The sequence below is a fragment of the Agelaius tricolor genome, unplaced genomic scaffold (genome assembly GCF_023055355.1).
Source record: "Agelaius tricolor isolate 1412-34295 unplaced genomic scaffold, bAgeTri1.0.p SCAF_12, whole genome shotgun sequence".
NCBI lineage: Eukaryota > Metazoa > Chordata > Aves > Passeriformes > Icteridae > Agelaius > Agelaius tricolor.
Genome location: NW_027269272.1, coordinates 13,457,083 through 13,480,480, shown reverse-complemented (window position 1 = coordinate 13,480,480; position 23,398 = coordinate 13,457,083). Strand labels below are relative to the sequence as shown.

The 23,398-nt window shown below is 41.1% G+C and overlaps 1 long non-coding RNA gene across 2 annotated transcripts in view; it reads right to left on the bottom strand.

Annotated features, from left to right (window-relative positions):
- Positions 1 to 1,627: 1,627 nt before the first annotated feature.
- The window catches only part of LOC139594948 (uncharacterized), a 65,094-nt gene continuing 43,323 nt past the window's right edge, over positions 1,628 to 23,398 (bottom strand). Inside the window, exons 2-5 of one of the 2 annotated variants that reach the window (XR_011680796.1) lie at positions 9,922 to 10,065; positions 6,430 to 6,559; positions 5,246 to 5,460; positions 1,628 to 4,750 (exon numbers count right to left, since the gene is read on the bottom strand). This is a non-coding gene — a long non-coding RNA (uncharacterized lncRNA). Of the gene's footprint in view, positions 4,751 to 5,245; positions 5,461 to 6,429; positions 6,560 to 9,921; positions 10,662 to 23,398 lie in introns of those variants that run through there. The other variant, XR_011680795.1, reaches the window with a different exon arrangement.

Sequence of the window (23,398 nt, the reverse complement as noted above, 5' to 3'; positions counted from 1 at the left end):
ACATTTTGTAAGAAACAATAGTCGTATTTATTGTTGATTATTTTGGAGCTGTTCCCCTTCCCTCACTTGGTTTGGTTTTCTTTTTCTTTTTCATCTCATTAATTTCCTTGAAAGCATTCACACCAGAGCAGTTCCATCCACTAGTCTGTGGTTGCAAACCAGATTCCTTTGGAGGAAACTAAGCCTAAAGCCATATGCCAGCACCAAAGTGGTACTGGAGTCACAACCAGGAGGGCTGCACCACCAGCCAGTCTTCCAGTGCACAGCTAATACATTCCTTACAGAAAATTTTACATCACATGTGCAGTGGAGGCATTCAAGCCAGAGGTCCAAACTCCATTTAATTAAAAATAAGTCCTGTGAGCCACATGAAATGGAGTTGTAAGGAGCCTAAGCACGTATCAATCCAGTTTACAAGATCTGTTTCTATTGCAGTAAATTGCAGGCTAATTTAATGTCTATAGTACATGTAATGTCTGCCAAGTCTGCAGCCTCCCTTTCAGTGGGATCACTAAGAATCTCTGTTCCCTTTAAGATTATTTTCACAAAGATTGGGACTTCATCTCTACAGGTTCACAGTTTCTGGAGGATGAAATACCAATATTTTCATACAAGCTGCATCCCTTCAGAAATCTAGCTAGAACTCGTGCCACTCATGTTGAGATATAAAATCCCTGTCTGCACAGCAATACCAATAACAGTTCTTCCCAATTATGCCAAAATGTTTTTGCATTGACATTGTAGTTGTCAGCTCATATGTTTCCACCAAATGTGCACTCTAGGACTAAACTGAAACTGAATTTAGAATATTCTAAACTTTTGGGGGGCGGGGCAGCCATTTGAATCTTTCATGTGCATTTCATGAAGGGCTTAATCAAAACTCAATCAATTCCCACCTCACCAAGTTTAGAAAGGGATTAAAATCCAGTACCAGATTTGGATCTGAATTTTGTGCCTGGGGGCTCATTTCTGTTATCAATTAGCTGTTGCTCTTGTGATGTATCAAAAGGCAGTAGCATATAGGCTGTTGTTTAGAGATGTACATAATGTAGCTTTAAATTTTCATTGGGAAACTAAACAAAACCTCTGGCCTTAGGGCTGCATGTTCAAATGCTACAGTCCCATAGTGCATTACACCAGTCAACACTTCTTTTCAAATACCACCCGCATAACAATTAACCTCACTTCAACCTTGAGGTCTCTGATTAGTGATGGCCTATTGTTTAAGTTCCATTAACATAGCCCCTGTGTTGCCCTATTCTCACTCAAATGGACTAATCAAATCAGTCACCAAGGACTTAAGCTCAGGGTCCAACTTCTTTAGTAAGCAGCAATTTTCAATTTAAGTAGAATGGTGGATGTCATCAACACAGTCACAATTAGTATAGCTCTGACATGGAAAACATTCTTAATGATCCCAAATTTGTGAAATATCAAGGGCCCCAGCAACTTGCAATATGAGAATTTCTATGTATAATAGAAAAATTACAATATCAATAGGGTAGTCAATGCATTACCTTGTACCAGACAAGGCTCTGAAAGGACAAACCTCAATCAGATTCCATTTAATTTCAAGAAGCAAATGCTGTTTTGAACCAGTAGAAATAAAAACACGTTACAGTATTCATAAAATGTTATTTTTTGCTACCCACACCATATTTATTATGCAAAGAAAGGAAAGAATTGTTTGTTTTTCCAATCCAGTTACAAAGTTGTTATTCTTGACATTCTTCTTACTTGGATTACACAACTATGTTTTCATTCACATTAGCTGATACTTGCTCTTTCAATCATTTGGAATTAAAAGTGGTCTCGTATTATTTCTTTGGATTATTTTTAACACTGTCTTCTATTTCTGTCAAGGTATTGAATGATTGGAGCACAAACCTCTAAGAAGATACAGTGGAAAAGTCATGGAAAATACTTCACCAGTAGAATTCAGGGCCAAGTCTTCAAATATGCATGTAATGAGAGTTACTGCCTCCTTATCAGCACAGATACCCATGGTGCACAGGCAAGGAATTCTTTTATTTTCATGCACATGAAGTTACTGCATGAGCAGCACATATATTTTCCAACCATTCAGATCTTGCCTTTCTTTGAATAAGCAGCAAGAAGGCAAAATGGGAAGCCTCTGGCCATTGAGCAGGACACTGAGGACATCAAGGATTTTCAAAATGGAGCCTTTGTGGCAGATACAATTTTGCTGTGATTATAACTGGTAATTCCTACCTAATCAAAAAGAACCTTTTTTTTTTTTTTCTTTTTCTCTTGCCATCTTGTTTTCCTGCCAAATTGTTTCCACTTTCTCAGTCTAATACTTTTTCAGACCATGGTGGAATCATACTCTCTCATCTCCTCAGAATATGATGAAGTTGCCAGATAATGTTCACACGTAGCTTTTCTTTTATGATCAGCTAAAACCCTGTGCACAGAATAAACATTGCCAGACACATTAAGTGTTTTATTTTTCTGCTTCAGAGAACGAAATTTGGCAGAAATATTCCCTCATTTAAATCCAGCTTTTGTCTGCCTCATTGCTTTACACACCATGTAGTGAACGAACTGGCTTCACACTGCTCCCACACCACCAGTCCATCTGACTGACAATGGATCCAATCTGCATTACATGGGAGGCCATGTGAGTGGTCTATTCTGCTCCTCCATCTCCACCGACAGCTGGAACTGGACTTGGAGCAAATACCAGGAGAATTTGCATGATAGTCCATTTGCAGCACATATGCTATAAATTCACCATTGCTGCAAAATGGCAAGCCATAGGCCTCGTCCACACAGAAGTTTCATGAATTGAAATTAAAACCAATTTAGTCTAAACCAGAATTAACTTCTGCGTGAAAGCTCATAATAGTTTAAAATCATCTCACTTCAGTCTATCCAGCACCACTGTCTTTCCCCAACAGGCAATTAACCAAGTGCAAGAGAAGCACAGACGTTGCCAAGCAGTCTCCATCTTTAATTGAAGCCACTTTAAACCCCACCTTTAGCCCCATTGCTGGTAGGGGCTCTGCCTTATTGGCTGGGGCTGTTCAATCACTCTGTCATTCAGAACTGGGGCGATTCCCTCGCAATTCTTCAATTCCTCCTTGCATTACCCACAGTCAGCCATTGCCTCCTCTTTGGAGGACTCCAGAAGTGGCACCACACTTGCCCAGCATTGGATCAGGTTTGATCCTTGCAGTCCCTCAGTGAAGGCACTGGGGCAGCAGCTTCTGGAGTGGCAAGAGCTACACACATTCTCCAGCCATTGTTTTGGTCACGTTACCCCTGGGCACTGACCCCCTGCCTGCACTGCCTCCTGTTGCTCTTTTGTTCAAGAGAAAACTTGTCATTTAGAGGCTGATTATTAGTTTTCTTTTCTCTTCCCCACCCGGAGTCTCCCTTTAACTGGATCATCACCAGTTTTAGAAGAGTTGCCCCTTTCTAAAGAAAACAAAACAGAATAAACAACCTCTTTCCAGTCCCTGACAGAGCTCTCTTCTTTTCACCAACGTCCATTTTCTCCCAAACAAAATGAAAGGACAGGGAGAAAAAAGACAGCTTCTTCCCTCCCTCCACAATGAAACAACAAAGAGCACAAACAAAATTAAAATTAGGCATTTAAGCTGATTTTCGCCACTTAACTTTTGACATGTTTTTGCAAATTTCGTTCAAGTCCCCTCTGAAGATTCAGCCAGTGAAACCCACTGTATCAAGTGGTGTTTCCAAGCCTTTTTTCATAACTTCCATGAGACAGCCCACGTGTTGTTTGGACTGGCAAGGGCACCTTTCTGCTAACATGAAAATCGGAGGCTATGACACGACAAAGTATCTGTCCCTTTGGAGAAAAATAAAGGTTTAAATGCCTAATTTTTCAACTTTGTATACTTCTGAAAATATTTGGGGTCTGATACATCCAAGCTCACTCTGCAAAAGTATCTCCAGGTGGGTGATTTGTTAGAAGCTAAAGCCATTGCCCAAAAGTTCTGTTCTATTTTATGCCCACGTAGCGTTGGTTCAGCTTCATTGTCTTGCTTTGAGAAGTAATTGTTTTTCTCTTCAGAAATATATTTTTCTTCCAGTAAGCCTGCATCATATTCATCATCTGGAATGTATTGGGAGCGCTGCACTGGGCTCAGCTTGCAGCTGCTCCCAATCATCTCCGATGTGCTCAGAGCCGACCTGCGAGAGCCTCAGCAGGCGAGGGTGGGACCGCCGGCCCTGCCACCGCTCCTCCTTCCCATCCCTGCACCCGTGCTCTGGGGACTTGGCTGCTCTCTGCTTCATTTCCAGGTGTAATTCAAAATGCCTTCTTTGATCCACAGAGCCATTCACGCTTTGAGAGCTTGTATTTCTTTGAGACGGTTTCTCTGTTTCAACATCGCGTTTCACCTGGCAGCCAAGATTGGCTGCAGTCGCATGAGATGAATAGCAATGTTGACTCTGTAAAATACATGAGAGTTTGCAGAATGACAGGCCATTCTCAGTGGATGTACAGCACAGGAGCAATAGAAACATGGGGAGTGTCTTGTTTCACAGAGAGAAAAGAAAGGATTTCTTTCCATTGGAAAAAATTAATACTCTCCATATTTTTGTAAGAATGTCATGAAGTGCAACCATTCCCCTGAAAATATTCTGCAGTAGAATTGCTAAGAACTGTGCTCATATTTGGATTGTGGGTTACACCAGCAGTAGTATCTTTTCCTTAGAAGCTGTTAGGTTTTTTATTGGTCTCACTTAGATCTGAAAAATCCTGAAGGAAAAAAAAATCACATATACATGAAATTCATAAGATATTACAACCATAGGAAGTCATGCAAATAGAATATTCACTACTGGAAACAGAAAATTAGAATTTAATTTACTAAAGGAATTAATTTAGTACAACAGAAAAAAAAATACAGTATGTGCTGGTGAGTTGCTGCATATTTCTTCACTAAGACCTGTTCCCTAGGTCCAGAAGGAACTTTCTGCCCTGATCCATGCAGATGCCATAAGGACATTCCTCCATGGCTTTGCAATCATCCGGCTTTTCTTGGGACTTATCTCTGGTTTCACAGCCTACCTGACTGAGGCAAGGCACAGACATTGCTGTAGTACACCCAAGAGATTCCTCCTTCTGTACAACCCCAGTGCCTCCTACCTCCATCCCCTTTGCCTTTCCAAGGAGCACCCAGGTCTCTCCACATGCCCGTGTCCCCTTCTCCCTCATTCCCACCTTCCCACTGCTCACCTTGAGGTCTCTCACCTTTTTTGTTGATGTGGCAGCCAGCTAAGGATCCTGCTTAACTAAGAGAAAAGTACTTTTCTCTTGCTTAACCAAACTAAATATGTTGAGATTAAATTTACCAGCTAAGTTACAAAATACATAATATTGTCGATGGTTGTGATTTTACAGCAGGTCAAGAAATATCCTGTTGTTTCCCTGTAGATGGAAGGTCTTCATTACTCTGTCTTCTTGACCTAGAAGAAAAACTTGTGGCTATAAGTAAAAGATTGAGTAGAGGACTTAAGAGCATTTCAGAAACAGAGGACAAATGGAAAACTATAAGCTTTCTCTAATTTTTTTTTTTTTAACAAAACCCTTTTAAAATAAAATGGTGTGCTTTTTATGATGGCAACAAGCTGTCATATCACTTCACTTGTGGTCATGTTCGGAACTGACCAAGTTGCTCATAGCCCTGTGTAGGATACTGTTCAAACCCCTGAGTTGTATAATAAGCTGTTCCCATTGCAACAGTTCCAGCAGCATTAAGTCAGCTCAGTAAAGATAACAACACAAGAAAACACCATTTTTTCCTCACTTAGACAAGACTTGAGTGGATAGGGATAGTGATCCCTTAGCACTACATACAGCAAGTGGATAGGAAACCATCTGCTCCACTGCTGCAGGCTTTCCTGAGCCTGGGGACCTGAGAGATGCCCCAGGCTCCTCAGCAGCAGTTGCTAAGGAAACATTTTAGGGAACCTTTTTCATAAATTCATAGTAATCTCCATTTCTCAAATGTCAAGGCTAATGACTCACCCTTTGATTGCAAATGGGATTTACTACCATAGAATTGCTGGCAGCCTTCAAAGCTAAATTGTATTTGTCAGCATTTGAAGACTTTTAGTATATTGGTTACCACTGCTCCCCTTGAGTGAGTAGAAAATGTAGATACATGAATATCTGGCAGAATTCCCTCAGATATATTTCAACCCTTTCCTAAGTTTCCACACAGGAAAGAAGACAGATATTGGTGTCTGAAGGGCTCCCACAGCAGGGAATCCCCACAGCCAAGCCTGTGCCTTTGGGTGTTTTCCTGCCTGAGGTGCAACCAGGCTTCTCCTGGGAAGTACAGACCCCAACAGAGGGGAGCTGGGACCAGCTTAAAGCTGTCTCTAGGGATGAGCAGTGGAGACATGCACCCTGCCTTGCCCCCCAGGGGTTACTTCTGCTTGAAGGCAGCTGGATACATCCATGGATTTTCTGCAAGTTGCACATGAATCTGTGTCCTTGGCTTCCACTGATTAATCGCTCTGGCAGTCTGCAGTTTTAGACCTCGTGCATTGTGTATATCACCTGAAAGAGATCAAGAACATGACACTACAATATTTTGTGCCTTCACAATTCCTCTTCTGCCAAGTGCCAAGTTTGCAAATGCACCCCGAGACTTCTTTCCTCAAAGAATTTGAGAAGTTATCAACAAACAAACAAAGGATGGCATCTATTGCTTTGAAGGCAATACATATTTAGAACAAGATTCTCCTCAAGTGATATAGATTTCACTCCAGATAGATCTACTTCCAAGTTATTCTTATAGCCCAGAATTCAATTTCAGAAGTGGAAATTTTAACTCCTAGTACTTTAAAGATACACAAAAGAACCTGAAATAAATACAGACCTAACCTCAAACTTTCAGTTAATTAATTTTTGGGAACACTTCACATTTATACAAATGTGTATTATAAATTCACTTGAACAATTGGTTCATACTGCATTTAACACATTTCCACTTAATATAAAAGCCACAGAAAATAATGTACTTTGAATGGATTCATATTATAAATCACTGTTACTCAAGGAAATTCCTTCTCCCTGGAATTGTCAGTGACTGGTGTACGGAAGATACTGATGAGACCTGTTGTCAGTAGCACCACATTGTTAGGAAACACACTCCTCAATATAAAATCAGCATCCACCCATAGAGGAACTTAATGCACTTAAAACATACAGAAATTCCTCCAGAGGAACACTTGTATGTTTTTTTGAAGTGTTTCCTGGTCACCTTGAACACCATTGTCCAAAACAGGCAGATGGAATAAACCTTCGTCCAAATTTTGCTTTGTCTGTCTAGGGGAAAGATATCCCTCAACTGCATTTTGTACCAATATGCCTAGAGACAGACAAATTTGCTTTCCTGTTGCATCTGGCTACAGGCTTTTACAGTGTAGATTTGCTCATTTTTCAGCTTGCTTATTTAGCCAAATTGCCAGAATACGTGACCTATCCCAGGCCAGGTGCTGGGAGAAGACTCCACTCGAACTCTTTTTGCCTAGAATATAAAATGGGGAATTTCTGCCTCTGAGATGCTGACACTGGTGTTTCTAAGGCAATTTTTCCCCTCCATTGATTGGCTTTTAATTCTATACTCTCATAGAATTTTGCTTTTACTGATACAATAAAATTAACTACTGTGAGTGTAGAGATGGTCTTAGGCAGTTCCCCCTCAGTTTCCAGCTGGCTCTGTCTAAAATCATAATTTAAAGAATACAGTTAGAAGAAAACAGTTAACTCAGAAAATAAGTCTCCAAATCTTGACTGAAAACATGTGGCCCCAAAATGTAGGTGAAAAATGAACAAACATCTGCATTATCATACTGTTTACCAAATGCTGAAATCAAAGTGCAGTCTATGCACTGTTTCCTCTTTCTGTGGCCAAAAAGTCTGCTTAGTTATTACACAATATAGCAAAAACCTGATAGCATATTATTTTAGTACCACTGAGTGTTCTCATTCAGCTAACCATTATTTACATCATTTCTGACCAGAAAAACAATCCTAAGCTGACTAGGAGGATCTGTCTTTTAGTTTCAGATTCATCAATATCTACAACTTCTGCACCTGTGTGCCTTTTTTTTTTGTGTGTGTGAAGTAAACTGCCATGATGCTGCATCATGTACCACAGAGGCTCTGAAAGACTCTGCCTGATCCTTTACTTGTAAACACCAAGATAGTACCTGCACACTTAGAAACAATCCCATAGTTGCATGGAGCCACAGTGCATGTGATTGTGGTTTAACCTTTTAAAATAATTGTTTTCTTGGTTCTATTAAAAAACAAAGATAGAGACTCTGGGAGGTTATGACCAATTTTATTCTCATACAGTAAATGTGAAATCCTGAGGACTTTGAAGCATTACGTAATTCAAACAAAGTTTTATTATTTCCTGAAATGCAACAACCATCAGAACATCATCTAGGTAGATTAACATGTTGTTGTCCTGCTTCTTAGAGCACTAACAGCCTGATCTACCAGCACAATACACATTCCTAATGCTCCCTGTTCAGCTGAAGTAGGGAATTTCCTCTAATTTTGGGAAATGATATGCTGAGAGAAACGTTACTTAACTCACCGCACAGCCATAAATCTGCTTTGTAAATCTTGCACTTTTTGAAAGGCTTATTGCTAAAACTTTTGCTTCAGAAGCACATTTAAGGGGTTTAGATTTAATAAGGTTAAAAACCATCTGAGCATTTTGAGACTACAAAGAAATAATATATCTGTAGTGTCCCCTGCGATAGATTAGAGGCAGGACTTGGTTGCAGTAATGAATATAAATGGGAATCTTTATTAAGGCCACTGGACAGAAGCAGGACTGTAGCTCTGCTCTCCAGCTCCCAGGCTAACTGCACACAACCTATGCTTTCTAATAGCACCGTGCAAGTCTAGCCTAAGTCCTGGCCTAGATTCAGCACTTTTGGAAGGGATTGCCAAACTCCATGAAAGCTCCTTAAATTGTTCAGGAGTGGATGCAACTTCCAGAGCATGCCCTGCCAAGGCTTGCATAATCCCTACATTTGCATTCACGTGAATTAAACGATGAAAAGGCTGGAGATACTGCAAATGAGAATAGAAATCTCTTCCATTCAATTTTTTTCCTGCATGTTTAAGGATAAAAATTGGCCTATGGCTTGAAAGCCTAGATATTTAATTGCCATTTTAATTACAAAAAGTAACTTGAACAATAAATGCATATATACAGTGGAGAGAAAGCAACCTCTTTGTATGCCATAGCCAACATTATAGGCTTACTCCAGGTGCTGGGAATCTTTTCATGGAGGCTGGACAGGGAAGTTAATGAGCATTTATGGTCTTTGTACTGAATCCAGAGCATGCTCAAGGCATAGACAAAGCAGGTAATGGTTACAATCTGCTCTGCTTTGGGCAGAGGAGAGTGGAACTGGATCCTTGACCCTGACAAGCCCATTCATGTGGATGCAGCCCTGTGCTCTTCCTGCTCCTGCCAGGCCAAGGGAAGCTGGAGACTTGCAGCCCACTGATGGGCAGACAGAGCAGAAATGTCCCCTCCATCCCACAGCCTGGCTGCCCTCATCCTCCCAGCCCAAGGTGCACAGAGCACATGCAGGGGCTGCAGTGCAGAGCTGGGACAGCCCCGCGGTGGAGGGAATGGAGTGAGGGAGGCTGCAAGGTCTCTCCTCCCTCCTCTGACCTCCCTGTTCCACTCTCTGCAGTCCCAAATCTGCCTTCACTCTGCCCTTTGCCCCTGCTGCCCACCTGCCCCAGCCCAGTGCCACCCTCATGCTGTTGCAGTGGGTGACAGACACAGCCCTGCAGGGGCTGGGCTGCTCTGGATACAGCAAACCCACAAGTTGAATCTCCTTTGAGGCAGGTCCATCATGCTATTTTCAGACCACACTCACCATTAGGGATGCTTTTATCCAAGGAGCAGCAAATACAGTATCTTTTCCTAATATTTTGAGGACTGAAGGAGAGTATTTTCTCTGTGCTCAGACAAGCTGTCTGGATTCCAGCCTGAGGAATATCTGCCAGAAACTCCAAGGTCCCTGCATGGAAAATAGACTGCTAGAGTCAAACACTAGCACACAAGCACATCATTCAGTTCAGCTTCAGAAACTTCTTCAAAAAAGGCTATGGCAGACATTCAGGCTGTGGCAAAACTTCTGTCAAAGGGGCTGTGGCCTCCCTTGTGCCTGCACAGCCACACACCTTCCTGGGACAAACCTCCAGAGCCCTCCCCAAGCATGGGTGGAGAGAGAGGCTGTAGGAATGCTTGAGGTTTAATATCACAAAACAGGGACATGACTTTCTCATTTAACTGACAAGGAGAGGAAGGCAATGGGCTTTGGAGGAAGGTTCATGGTGGAGGACATTCAAAGGCCTTTTACTTGTTGGGAGTAGGGTTATCCTACAAAAAGAAAAAACTAAAACAAAAACAAAACAAGCAATCAAATCCCAAGACTCCAAAATTAGAGAATACACATAGAAGTGTTGCTATGGGGCTTCTGATAGATTTCCATCACCCCCAGCCTCTTTCCCTCTCTCCTCTCCAATACCAGTGCTCTAGTGCTACACTGAGCAGGGGATCAGAATAGGTGGGAGTAGTGTAGGTGTGGGATCTCAGGATATCCAGAGCTGAAAGGGTGACACTACCTTCTGATTTGAAGAGCTAACTTGAACAAAGCCTATGATCACATCAGTGGGCCACATGTACCAAGTGAGTGTTGCACATGTCAGTATATTAAACATATGTGGTTCTTATTTCCTATGTTAAAGGAATACAATTTGCAAGCACTGAGGGGGTGTTGTTATTTCAAATGAAAGGTAAATGTGGATTAAAGGTATTTCAAGATTCCCGTGGTCTGATGACAATGAATACCTTCAAAATCCAACTTCGATTTTAAAGTTTTCCCAACAATTAAAATGTCCGCCTCAAAAATTGGTGTTGGACCTGGTTTCATTTTAAAGGCTCATGGAAACAACCAGAGCAGCAGGAACAATAACAGCACCCTTTTAGAAAAATACAGGAAATCTTTTCAGCCAGATGCACTGCAGCACTGGGGCCACCATGAAAGTCTTGCAGTTAAAGAAACCTCACAACATCTTCTAGGCAAAAAGGGGATCATCACGTCTCCTAACACTTCATCTTGCATTAGAAATAATTCTTGCTCAAGGAAGCAAAAAAGAGCCAATAAAATGTTCCAACTTCATTCCTTTATTGACTTTTTGTTGCCTTATGTTATTAATAAGAATTTACAACCTAATTTGCAGTGTAAGGTTTTAGCATGGACTATGCTTGTATGTAATTTGACTTTGGGGCATAAAGAAACTGACCAAATCTTTTAAGAATTAATAGAGTTTTGTCTGGGGTCAGATTTTGTAAAAAGGTCTCTAAACTCAACCTTTATATTTCTGTGTGAGAGGAAGCAGGATCTCCTGGGCATCTTATGACTGGGGGTTTGGGATATGAAAATGAGGGATTTGCATGTTGCAAACATGGCTCATGGCAGGGTGCAGGTAAAGAGCAAGGGGCCAGCCACTTTGAAACAGAATTCCTGATTTGCAGGCCCCATGAATGTACTTTTAAATGCCAATTTGATAGGTGGGAAGGCTGTAGGGATGCTTGGGGGGATGAATATCAGAGAATTGTAACATTATCACTTTCTTACTTATTTGACAGAGAAATGGAGACAATGATCTTTGAAGCAGAGAAATGGAGACATTCACAAGTCTTTTTTACTTGTACACTGTTGACTATTGGTAGGGTTATTCTGGGGGGGAAAAAAATTTTAAAAATACCCAACCCAGCAGCCAAAACCTGATGCTCCTAAATTAGAGAATGCACATTAAAATGTTGGCCAGAGGCTTCTGATTTGTATATTCCCATCTCCCTCTCCCTCACTCTTTCCTCTCCAATACTAGTGCTGTATTGAGTTGGAAACGTATAAATGTTACATGTAAGATGCAGCCTTACTGTTGCATCTTTATTCAACATCAACTTCCAGATGGGAACTATTTTTCATGGTTCATAAAGCCAAATCCAGCTGCTACATTTGGACCTACATAAGGAATCCACATTTTATTGCCTTAGCAGTGCATATAAAACAATTGCTGTTGTTTCTTTAGTACTGGTGCACCTCACATTTCTCAATACATTTTAAATACTTAAATTTTTAAAACTGTATTTTATAGTTCCTCACTTAGCTGTGCACCGTAACAGATCCTGCTTTTACAACATTTTCTAGATATCTAACATAACTGACAGAAAAAGCACCGTGGACAAACGGTGTTCAGTATAGCAGCCATATATTCAGTTACTTACTAAGAGTGTTCAGACAATTTCCTATGTAAACCACAATGATATTAAATACTTCTGGAATCTCAGCTTTATTAAGAGACAGGAAGTGCAAACTCAGGAGTCTTTCCCCTCCCCCTCGGCTAATCTGACTCTTTGATAGTCATGTGTTAGGAATAACCATCGAGTTGCTCCTAACGAAAAATATTCCCACAGCTAAGAGAGAATTAACCCTTGTGAAACCTCAAAAGAGAGAGCGGAGTCCATGTGTTCACACAGAGAAAGAAAAAAACCCCCGTCAGGAGGAAGTTTATGCCAGCAGCAGGTCTGCACAGCCCTCACCGCCAGCTCTTCCACGCAGGCATAATTCATTTGCATTTTCGATGGTATTGTCAGAGCAACTGGAGCACATGCATGGCGGAGGAGAACCACCCAGCCTGGCAAAATTAGCCATCTTTGTGCCTCCCTCCTTCCCTCCCTCCCTGCCTCTCGGCGTGCTCCGAGCCGCCCGGCCCCGAGCGCCGCTCCCTCCCCGAGCAGATGCCGGCTCCAGAGCAAAGAAACCCCCACAAAAAGCGCCGAGGTGGGACAGAGAGAGTTAATGCACGGCTATGACAGAGAAGCAAGTTTGCTGTGAATTGGGAAGCACAAACTATAGTAATCCCCACCCTGCTGAGTGGCTTCCCCAGAGGTCTGATACAGTGCCAAAGCCTCTTACGCATACTGAGACAAAGCTTATTTCAAGCCGAATTCAGCTCCTGAAGCCACCATACTGCTTCCTGACAGCCTCCAATTGCACTGCCTCTGTATTTGTGTTTCCTGCTGTTTATATTTACTTGTTCCCAGAGCCACAACAGCTACAAAAACAAATAGTTGCTGTTTGCAGGGCTCTGTATCAACACAGGTAAAGTGCTTCGCTTCCCTTTTAGTTTTACAAAGATTGTGCAAATAGGCTTTTAATACCTCAGAGAGATTAATTTGGTAATTATAAACCAGTTTAGGAACACATGCCAAACAATTGGTCATATAATCAGCATCCTTGTTTCACAGTATTAGCGCGGCTGAGGCAAAAGGTTTTTAAACCATAAGGGCTACACAAACACTCCCTTGATTATATTGCTATTATTTCCCCACTCCACTGAGACACAAGCTTGAAATATCACTTTTTTGTTTGTCAAGTCCCTGTGGATGCTCTCTGGATCTGTGCTCCTGTCCCTTTGGCCCCTGTACAGCTATTGTGACAGAGTCTGATTTGGGTAATGGAGATCTTGTTTGATATATTTATTTAAAGAATCAGCTTAAGGAAGCCTGAGAGCCATCAATTCTCTTAATTAACTGCAGAGAAATGATTAATGCTATAAATATGGAATAGATCAGGAAAAAATTATAGTACATAGGATTTAATATGAGTTGTTCCACCAATATTTAAGACATTAAATATGATAAATCTGGTTCTGGGTAAAGTGTTCATAACTACCCAAGTTATTTATGCACCTCAGAAAATTCCCACCACAAACCACCAGCGCTGTTAAGCTTCTAACTGGAAGGGGGCAATGCTTTTCAGGTAGAAAAAGCTGCTTTTTCAAAATGAAAAACTCCAGGAGGAATAGGTCCATTTCAGCTGTACTGCACTTCCTAAACCAAACCAAGCAGAAAAGTTTCAAAGTGTTTTATTCTGAATTAACTAAAAAGAACATTTTAATTTCAAAACAGTTCCATTTAAAATTAATTTTTTCATGCACATTGATGTTGTCTTTAGTAATGCAGAAGTTCCATTTATCCAGAAATTTTTAAAATACAAATTATTTTGTTGGAGGCCAGAAGACGGGCCTCCAAGCCTTTCCTTTCAGAAGTACCCACACCAAATGTTTCTCCCTGGTGAAAAAGAAGCAAATAAATGCAAAGAAAAATATCAAGCAGGGGGCAATTCAATCTGTTGCCATCCCACCATTGCTTCTCTCTTGAAAACCGAACTGCGGTCCAGAAAAACCCCTGAACTCAGGTCTGCTGCCACTACTTCCCTCGCACCTCCAAAAATATGTTTGCTTTTTGTTTCTTCTTTCAATCAAAACCCAGCAGAGGGGTAAGCAGAGAGAATCCAGCCCGCACATGCAGCTTCTGTGCTTCCCTCCTGTCCCCAGAGCTGCATCTGAGAGCTCTGGGTGTGGGAGCCCTGCCTGGCCCTGCAGCCCCCCTGGCATTGTGCAAAACCCCTTGGCAGTGCCCGTGCTGGCTGTGGGGCCTGCGTGAGCCAGGCATGGGGACTGCTGGGGGGAGCTGTTGGAGCTGTCTCCCCACCTTTCAGCGTCTTTCTCACCATGAAAAGAATTAAAAGCTGAGCCAACAAATTCAGTTACTTTTACAGAGATTAGAAGACAGTACTCTTAGAGCTGAAGCATGCAGGATCAGAGAAATTTTTTTGGGGTTGTTTTTTTTTTCTTTTTATAATAGCTTCTCTCACAATTCTTCCTGTCCCCACTTCCCCCAGTCCCTGGAGAATGAGAGTTATGGAAATAACAACTCCTGAGACCATTTCCCAAGAACTCTGTGCCTTGGTGCACAAGAAATACAATGCCAGATCCACCCACATCCGACAAGCAAGACATCCTGGAGCAGTTTTAGGAGGAGACATTAGAGAGATAGAAATGTCACTGTATTCATGTCCAGAGCATGGATCCACACATGGAAGGCTAAGCTCCTTCCCCAGGGAGGTTGTGTGACCTCTGCCCAATCTTTTCCCTGCCTTTGCTTTCCCCACAGGATTAGTCACCACCCAACACAGGGTGGAAGGGTCTGTCAGAGGTGATTCTCCCTCTGGACAGCAGTGGGGAGTTCAGTGGCTCTCAGAGCCTGTCCATGACCCATTCACTCACCACTGCAGACTCAGCAGGGACAGAGAGGCCACCAGGAAGGACTTGGCTGCCTTAGGAATGGATGCACAAAAGGCTGAGTCTCTGCCCAGGGCTGCTACCCACCTACAGCACAGGTAGAAGGACCAGTGGTGACCAAAAGTTTAAAGGACACTGACAGCTCCCAAAATGGCATGAAGAGAATTTTAGAAATTTTTCAGTCGTATATAGATCTCATGACAGATCCCCTGAGAGCTTGGGGGAGGCAAATGTGCTGGCAGGTGGTGTGAGACACAGGTGGGGTGGAAGGAGAAGACTCAAAAGAGGGAAGTGACCGAGTACACAAGGGAAACCAGCAGCCTCACCTGAGCTCTCAGGTGGGGCCCTGGATGATGGTGAATGCATGGTGACTTACAGTGTGCCACAAGCTCAGTATTGCAGAGAGGACGGTTGTACAATTAAACTCAAAATCATCTAAACAGCACATTTAAATAGTCTGAATACAGGCACTTGAGAGAGCAAGCCTGTCTTCAGAAAGCTGCAGAACTAAGGCTCCCAGGGCTCCCTGACTCTCAGCAGCTAAGCCACCCCCAGCAGAAAGCCATCTGTCAGGGACTGCTCTCCACCCCTGCTTCCCTGTCTCTGTGACCCACGCTGTGGGAGAGGGGACATCAGACAGGACAAGCAACAGCAGTGGGGTGCCACAGAAACAGTGGCACAACTCCTTCCAGTGGCCCCTGAAATTGAGGTGCTCAAGATTTCATTCTTCCATTGGATCCTCAGGCTTTTTATAATTTCAGGGATGAGACCAATTTAATTTTTATAGAGATGTGTAATCCGCCATTTCAACACGCTAATTGAAATGGGCTGACGTGCAGCTATGTGCCCTAGGAGCCTTCCAAAGCACATATCTTGGCACTTCCCACCAGAGGCTGAATGACATGACTGGAAACCATACCAGATCCTCTGTGTTTACAGGCCTCTGCTTCTACATTATTATTTTGATTGCTGGCTTTACCAACAAACATCCAAGAGGCAGAATCCACTTGGAGAAAATAATAGAACGCGGAGCAGAAATAGATTTTAAGAGGTCAAAAATCAACTGTACCTGTGCTATTTTTGACAGCTGTTTATTTAACCACTTTGTAAAGACCTTAAACAGTGGAAATGCACATATTTTCCCAATGTCATCTGACCTGTTCTTTAATTATCACTTTTATAAAACTTAACCTAAATTTTTCTTCGAGTAATCTAAGTTTATAATTCAGAGGAAAAAATGTCAGTTCATTTCTTTCCTCTCTTCAACACCTTTTTTAGGTATTTGAAGGTTTTTAAGCTCCTTTCTGTATGCTGTAAACAGCCCCCATCTTTCCAATTTCTCTGGTTCTGACCACTTGACTCAGGATTCTCTCTTTTCCTTCATGTCCTTTTAGGAAAGTAATACCCAAAGCTTGCCTGTGCTGAGGAAGGCAGAGGAACTATACACCTGTTACAGGTGTATGAAGGAATGTAAGCTTTTTATGAAGGAATGTAACATTTCCAGGTTACATTCATTTTAAAAAAATTCTCAGTAGTACATTTTTCTTTTTCACAACATTGTATCATTGAAGACTTAAATGTAGGTTGAACCCTTCAAAACTTCTCTATTGTTTTCTTTAGAATCAACTACTTTACCCTCCATTCTGCAGCCAACTTTTCCTCTGTATATACAGTAAGTACCTTTTATTTTCTCTCCATGATGAATAACATTTTTCTAATCACTTCTCCAATCTGATTTCCAGTTCCACTATCCAACATACCTGCAGTTTTCTCAGGCTGCTGTTCCTTGTGGTTGTAGTGATTACAATTGGTTCTTGCACCCAGGGCACTATTGACACCAATCAGTGAGCACAGATCACAGCACAGGATCCTGCTTGGTACAGTGCCTCATTGATAAGTGATCTCCAAATATATTTTTCCAATTGGGAAAATACACATCTTTTGGAAGGTTTCATCAAAACTGTGTTTTCTTAGCTTTTTTTATGAATTTGTTAAGAGTTGTCAAGAGAGGGAGAGGTTAAATGGGGTTTGAGGTATTTACAATTTTTCCTATACGATATTTAATAATTCTTGATGAAGCCTGTGTGCATAGTGAAACAGTCTCAGAAGTCTTGCTTAAAGCCAAGTTCCCCAATCATGTCACTGGACCAGTAGAGCTGCTAAGGATGTCCCCATGACTCCAAGTGACATGAAAGTGACATTAACTCATGAAAACTGACTCATACTCTGAACTTGCATGGTTCCGTCCCATCTTTTCTCTCACTATTACTCTTCAACCTCAAAGTTTACTCTTAGAGATATGAACTTGTTAAGAACTTTCAATGTTTTACAGACACTTGATTAGAGCTTCACAACACAACTACTAAAAGCATGGATAGAGTCATAATCTTTCCTTAACAAGGAGATGTATCTTTTTAAAAAGGAAACTACCTGCCCATCTATGTGGTTAACTATAAGAAAATAGGAACAGGAAAATGTTCTATTTTTCCATTAGGAAAATTATAAATTATAGTTCTAAGGAAGCCAATTCTTGACAGCTGATTGAGCCTACATTTAAAGAGTAGGGTCACAGAGATATAAACTAAAATGTACACATTGGAAAATAAATTAGAGTTCAGTATTTAATGTGAATTGTAAAATCTTGTGTTACTCAATGACAACAATTACCATTAAGATTTTTTATTATTCACATTTAAAGTACCAGCAATCTAACAGGCCTCTAAAACATCTATTTTGGTTTCTAGTTTAATTATCTTTCAGCTATATAGTCATTTATTTCACAAATTAAAAAAGAAGAGTTTACATACAGGGGGAAAGTGCATGGCAGGAGAATTGGGGTGAACTTCAGGCAACCAATTTTAGTTCATTGCTGAAGCTGCCAACTTCACAAAATTTAGATATGGGAGTCCAGTTTCACCTTTGGTTAAAATGAGGAGCCAGCCATGAACTTCTGATCCATATATTAACTTAATTGCTGTAGGATCACTCAGGACTGCCACTGAGGCTGAAAGCCATACTAGGAGAACTGCTTAAACTCACGGGCTGAAAATAAAGATGAGAATTCACCTCAACTGTTTGCTGAGGACATCAACTGTATACTTCCTGGTGCTTTTTCTTGGCATTTCAAGAGAAGAAAATATTCTAGCTCTCCAGAAAGAATCAATGACAGAATTAATCTTTTTCCTGTTTTCCAGTCTTTTGTCTTTCCCTTCTGTTTTGATCCACCCTGCCAGAATGACCTCATTTGCCTTTCTAGTCAGAGGCACCACCACACCTTGTCTCAAGTTCTCCCATATTTTCAGAATCATAAACATTTGTCCCAAAACTTATCTGCTAGTAAGTGGTATATTATTGGTTATACCATGTCAGTTTGATATGTGCTAGTGTGTGAAAAAGGGGCTCTATGAATTCAGCGAAAATGAGAGCAAACAAAACTATCTACATAGATAGTTTTATCTCCATGAATGGAAATAAATACGTTGTTTTACCATAATTGTCCTTTAAGCCTGCTTTCATCTATGATTTTAATTTCACTTGAGTTTCTTCAGTATATCTTGCATTCCTACACATCTCTCATGTGGTCAAGAAAGCCTTCTTTTCAAAGAGAAGTGCATGCCTGATAAGCTCTTTCCCCCACTGGGCATCCAACATATGAATTACCTTAAATTAAGAGGAAGCACTCAATAATAGTGTATACAGGGATGTGTCTGCAGCAATCCAAAGTGGCAGATGGACTTGTTCCCTGAGATGCAATTTCTCTATACATGCAAGGTGGGCCAGGGGAGTACCCAGGCTGCTGAAAACATGAGGCACAGTGTGTGTGAGCTACACTTGTGTCTGTAGGAGCCACTTTCATGTAGGGGTGCACATTGCTGGAACCAGGATTCACCAGCTGCCTCCTTTGCCTCCCATTGCAGAGGGCAGGACAGTAGAGGAAGGGGAAAAGAGACAAAAGATATTCAAACCATCTGAAATGAGAGGAATTAATACCTGTCCACTAGCCATAGACAGTGTGTGATTTACTGAAATCAACATTTCTTGCTTTCCTGACAGAGCCCAATGAATGTGAAATATCAGTAAAATAAAAGCTCCTAGGAGCTTGAAAGGGTCACAATAGAGACCCGTGATGGGAGCATGGAACACACGATAGGGTCAAAGGCAGAGTGAGTAACATCAAAAACGTATTTTATATGCAGCAGTTTGTATTTTCAGATCTCCTCTTGGAGTGTTTGGTCGACAGGGGCTGTGCATGAGCCGTGCAGGGAGGGTGGAAGCACCTGCCTGCTCAGGAGGGCCTGTGCCATTGCTGCAGACATCCAGGGGAAACAGTGTCCTGCTCCAGCCTGATTGTCCTGGGGCTGGGGCATTAACAGCATCAACAAATGGCTACAATAGCCCTCGCCCTTCTGCTCTGAAAGAAATAAGAAAAGACCTTTCTGAAGCTTCTAGGGAGAGAGACAAGGAGGGCAGAGCAGCTTCCCTCTCGCTCCTCCGACTGATGTCACCATTCCTGTGGCCAAAACATGTTTGTTGCTAAGCAACTATGTATATATTACACTCTTCTGCTTCCATTTGGGATTTAACATATGCATTTTCACTTTCATCTCTGATGCATACTTACATTTGTTTGCAGTGGGTGCCAGAGTGAATGGAAGCTGTCCAGTATGGGATATGCATAAGAACTGAAAGGCACACACAGTGATTTACCAATGTGCATCATTGTTTCGCAGCACAGTTCAATGGGAAACCCACTGAGTGCCATTCACCAGCAGTTGGGACAATTTTTTCATTCAGGATTGATGCTGGTTGCTGTATAGCAGCTATTGGTTCAAGAAGTGCAGCAGTTCTCAGATGTCATGAGGAAACAGTGTGGGGAAAGTCTGACTGTTAATTATTGAAGATGGATTCTTTCTACGATGATAAAAAAGGTCCATTCTTTCACCTGAAGTTTTCTGGTTTATGCATAGATCCACTTAGATCCACTTATTCCTACACCTCTCCCAGTTACTTGACAGGCAATTTAAAAAAAAAAAAATCACCTTTTTCTTTTGAATTGCATGCAGATGACCCAAATCAGTAGCACCCAGCACTCACATTTTTCTATGAATCAAATCTAAAAAGAAATTAAAAGAGAGTAAAGAGAAAAAGAAGACAGGATGTGAGAGTTCATTTATATTACAAACATTCTGTAACAGAAGAAAAAAAATCAGTTTTTAAAAACCACATTTATTACCCTGTAATGAAATTGTAAGAGAATGCTATTAGTCATGTCTGTGCATTTATCCACATTGTGAGTTCAATAATTAAATTAGAAGATATGACATGGAGTTTGCTAGGCAAAAATCCATGCTATAACAAAAAGGGTTTGGTATTGTCTCTATTAATAAGCGTTAAAGAACAAAACACTGGAGGAATTCTTGCAGTCTAGATCATTTGGGTTTTGTTATGCTTTTCAGTTTAGCTTAATTTCCCACTGGAAGTTTCTCTCTAAGTGTAGTCCTAGGATTATCATCACATAAGGAAAAAAAAATACTAAACTCAGTTTGCTACTGATTTTTTCTTACTCTTTCCTCCCTGGGAGCCAGGACAGGAGAGGGAGCACAGAAAGAATTCGAGGCAACCTTTACACCAGCCACAGCTGTTACAGCCTCTTCTCTGAGGGAAGACTGAAGGTTTTTTTCTTTCCTCTGAAGCTCATGAAAAATGAACTTATGAAAAGGAATATTATATGAAAGCAACTTGCTTTCCTGCTCGTATGCATTGATCCAGGGCTGTGTCTGTTGGAAGAAAAACTTTGCTCTGGGTGTGCACCAGCACAATGGGTTAGGGTATGGCAGCTCTCTCCCATGACCTGCCCTTCCACAGAAGAGGGGCAATAACTCAGTGTTATTTTATGTGCTGGCCCCTTGTGCTCTGTGAATTTTCTGCACCCCAGGTCTGTGCAGAGCCTTCAGCTGGAGCACCAGTGGCAAATCCATGCCTGTTACACTGCTGGGTTGGACAAAACACGCCGCACTGCAAGCAAGAATCGGACTCGGCAGTTAAAAAACAAATTATCTTTTAATAAAAGAGGCAATTTAAGAACAGCCAACTGAACTACATCCTTAAACTGTCTCGAGTTCAGAATCAGCTGCTGTTTGAAAGTTGCCTTCATGCAGGACAGTCTGCATTCAGCACTTTCCCACTGGCCTCGGAGCCACACAGCAGCTCTGCAGGTGACAGAGCTGGTATCACACACAGATCACCCTAAGCTGGTGCTTCACGAGTTAAACTGCTCTGGAGAGCCACAGAAATGTCCCTGCTTCCCTGCCACTGTATATGTACACTCTCCAAAATTTGAGATTCACAGCACAGCTGAAGGACTGGCAGCAGCTTCTACATTTAACTTTTGATCTCTGGACATTTTGCCATTCTTTAGAAAAGAACTGCTTTCCTAATTCACATTCCTGGTGCATTTGAGTCTTCCCAATATTAAAAGAGAGTGTAGCTTAGAGGATGGTTTATAATACTGTGTACATCTATATTTCTGCCACAGTATCCAAGAGGATGGCCGTGATTCCTTTTATATTCTTAAATTTACTTTAAAATTTGAAAAACAAGAGGTAGCTTTAGTCCATGTTATTTTTTAGCCAACTGGGAAGCATCTCAGCAATTTAAGTTGGTATCCACAGTGACATGACCAAGTCAAAAGAGCAGCACCTTTGGGCACAGCTGAAGCTGAGGTTATTCCAGAGGCACATCTAAAAGCACCCTCCATGCATAGTGAACATACCCCTCTCTTCTCCAATCCATCACCTACCAATAAAATAACAGCAATATTTAGAGCACCAGTAAAAGTACAATTTCTTCCATTTCAGAAGTCGTCCTGAAATGCTCAGCTGCAGAGGTGATTTTTCATTGTTTTCCCCCAGAGTCTACATTTGGGGAATATTATGAAAAGCTGCAGCTCGCACAGATGCAGACATTCCAGGGATTCATGTGAACTCCTGCCACTGCGTGTCCAACCGAGGCGATGAACCTTTGTGGACCTTCCAGGAAGCTTGTGAATTTTGTTGCCAAGTTCAAACAGCTCTAAAATACATAAGGAAATGAGATCCCATGGTATTTATACAAATTCCCATGTCAGACATAAACGGCTACCTTTGTCTACTGTTCAACAAAAAAACAAACTTGCATGAATCTTTCCCAAATGTAGAAGCAGTTAGACCATTATAGTGCTAAATCTGGCAAAAAGTGCATGAAGTGTGCGTGCAGAGACTGCTTTGGAGGTTTTGGAAGGGTAAAGGTGGTGTTGTGATACAGCATTTTTAAATGCATTATATCTACTGCTGCCTTCCTTTTAATGTATATTTGTATATTATTTATACACATATTTATCTAAGAGACAGTGACACAAAATCAATAATCACATAGCACTCTAGTAGTTGTAACTCAGCAGATACACAGAATAGAATGCTTTTTTTGCTCCTTGCATTTAAGTTTTTTTTTGAAAAAATATCTAACAATTTATCCTGCCTTTAGGAAAATACTCATGAAGCAAAACTGGCAATAGAAAAATAATTATTTGAAAAAAATTATATGAGGTGAGTTGTTGCTTCCCTACTGGATGCCACTTTAAATTGAGCTAATTTGTTTTACCAGTAGCTTAAGAAAACCCCAGCACAGCAGCATGACAATTATATCCAGGTGCAAGGACTTAATTCAACAAATTCTAGGTGGATCCTTCCAGTCAGCTCAGTGGGCCCCATCCTCAGCTGTGGCTAAGAACAGATGCCCTTGGAAAAAAAAAAAAAAAAACCAAAAAAAAAAAACCCTCTGTAATCACAATCCATTGAATCTTTGAACAGTGAAACTGAAATGTGTCAAAAAAAAAAAAAAGGAATACAAATTATATTTCTATGTCCAGAGTATCAATTGAAGCATGATTGAGAAACAAGAGCATCTGAAGACATAAATCTGAGAAAACAGATGCTTTTTGCACTATTGTTACATTACAAATGTAAAAAACAATAGCTCATCTACAAAATATAAGAGTTTGGTTCACCAGTTCTTTAGGATTTAGAAGAGACACCTGAAAAATCAAAGTCAAATCTAGCATTACTGATTTGGGGAACACTTTAATAAAACAATCAAACTGCAGGGCTTGCTGTTTTAATTTAAATTTTATTATATCTTGACATAACAAAAGTTAAAACA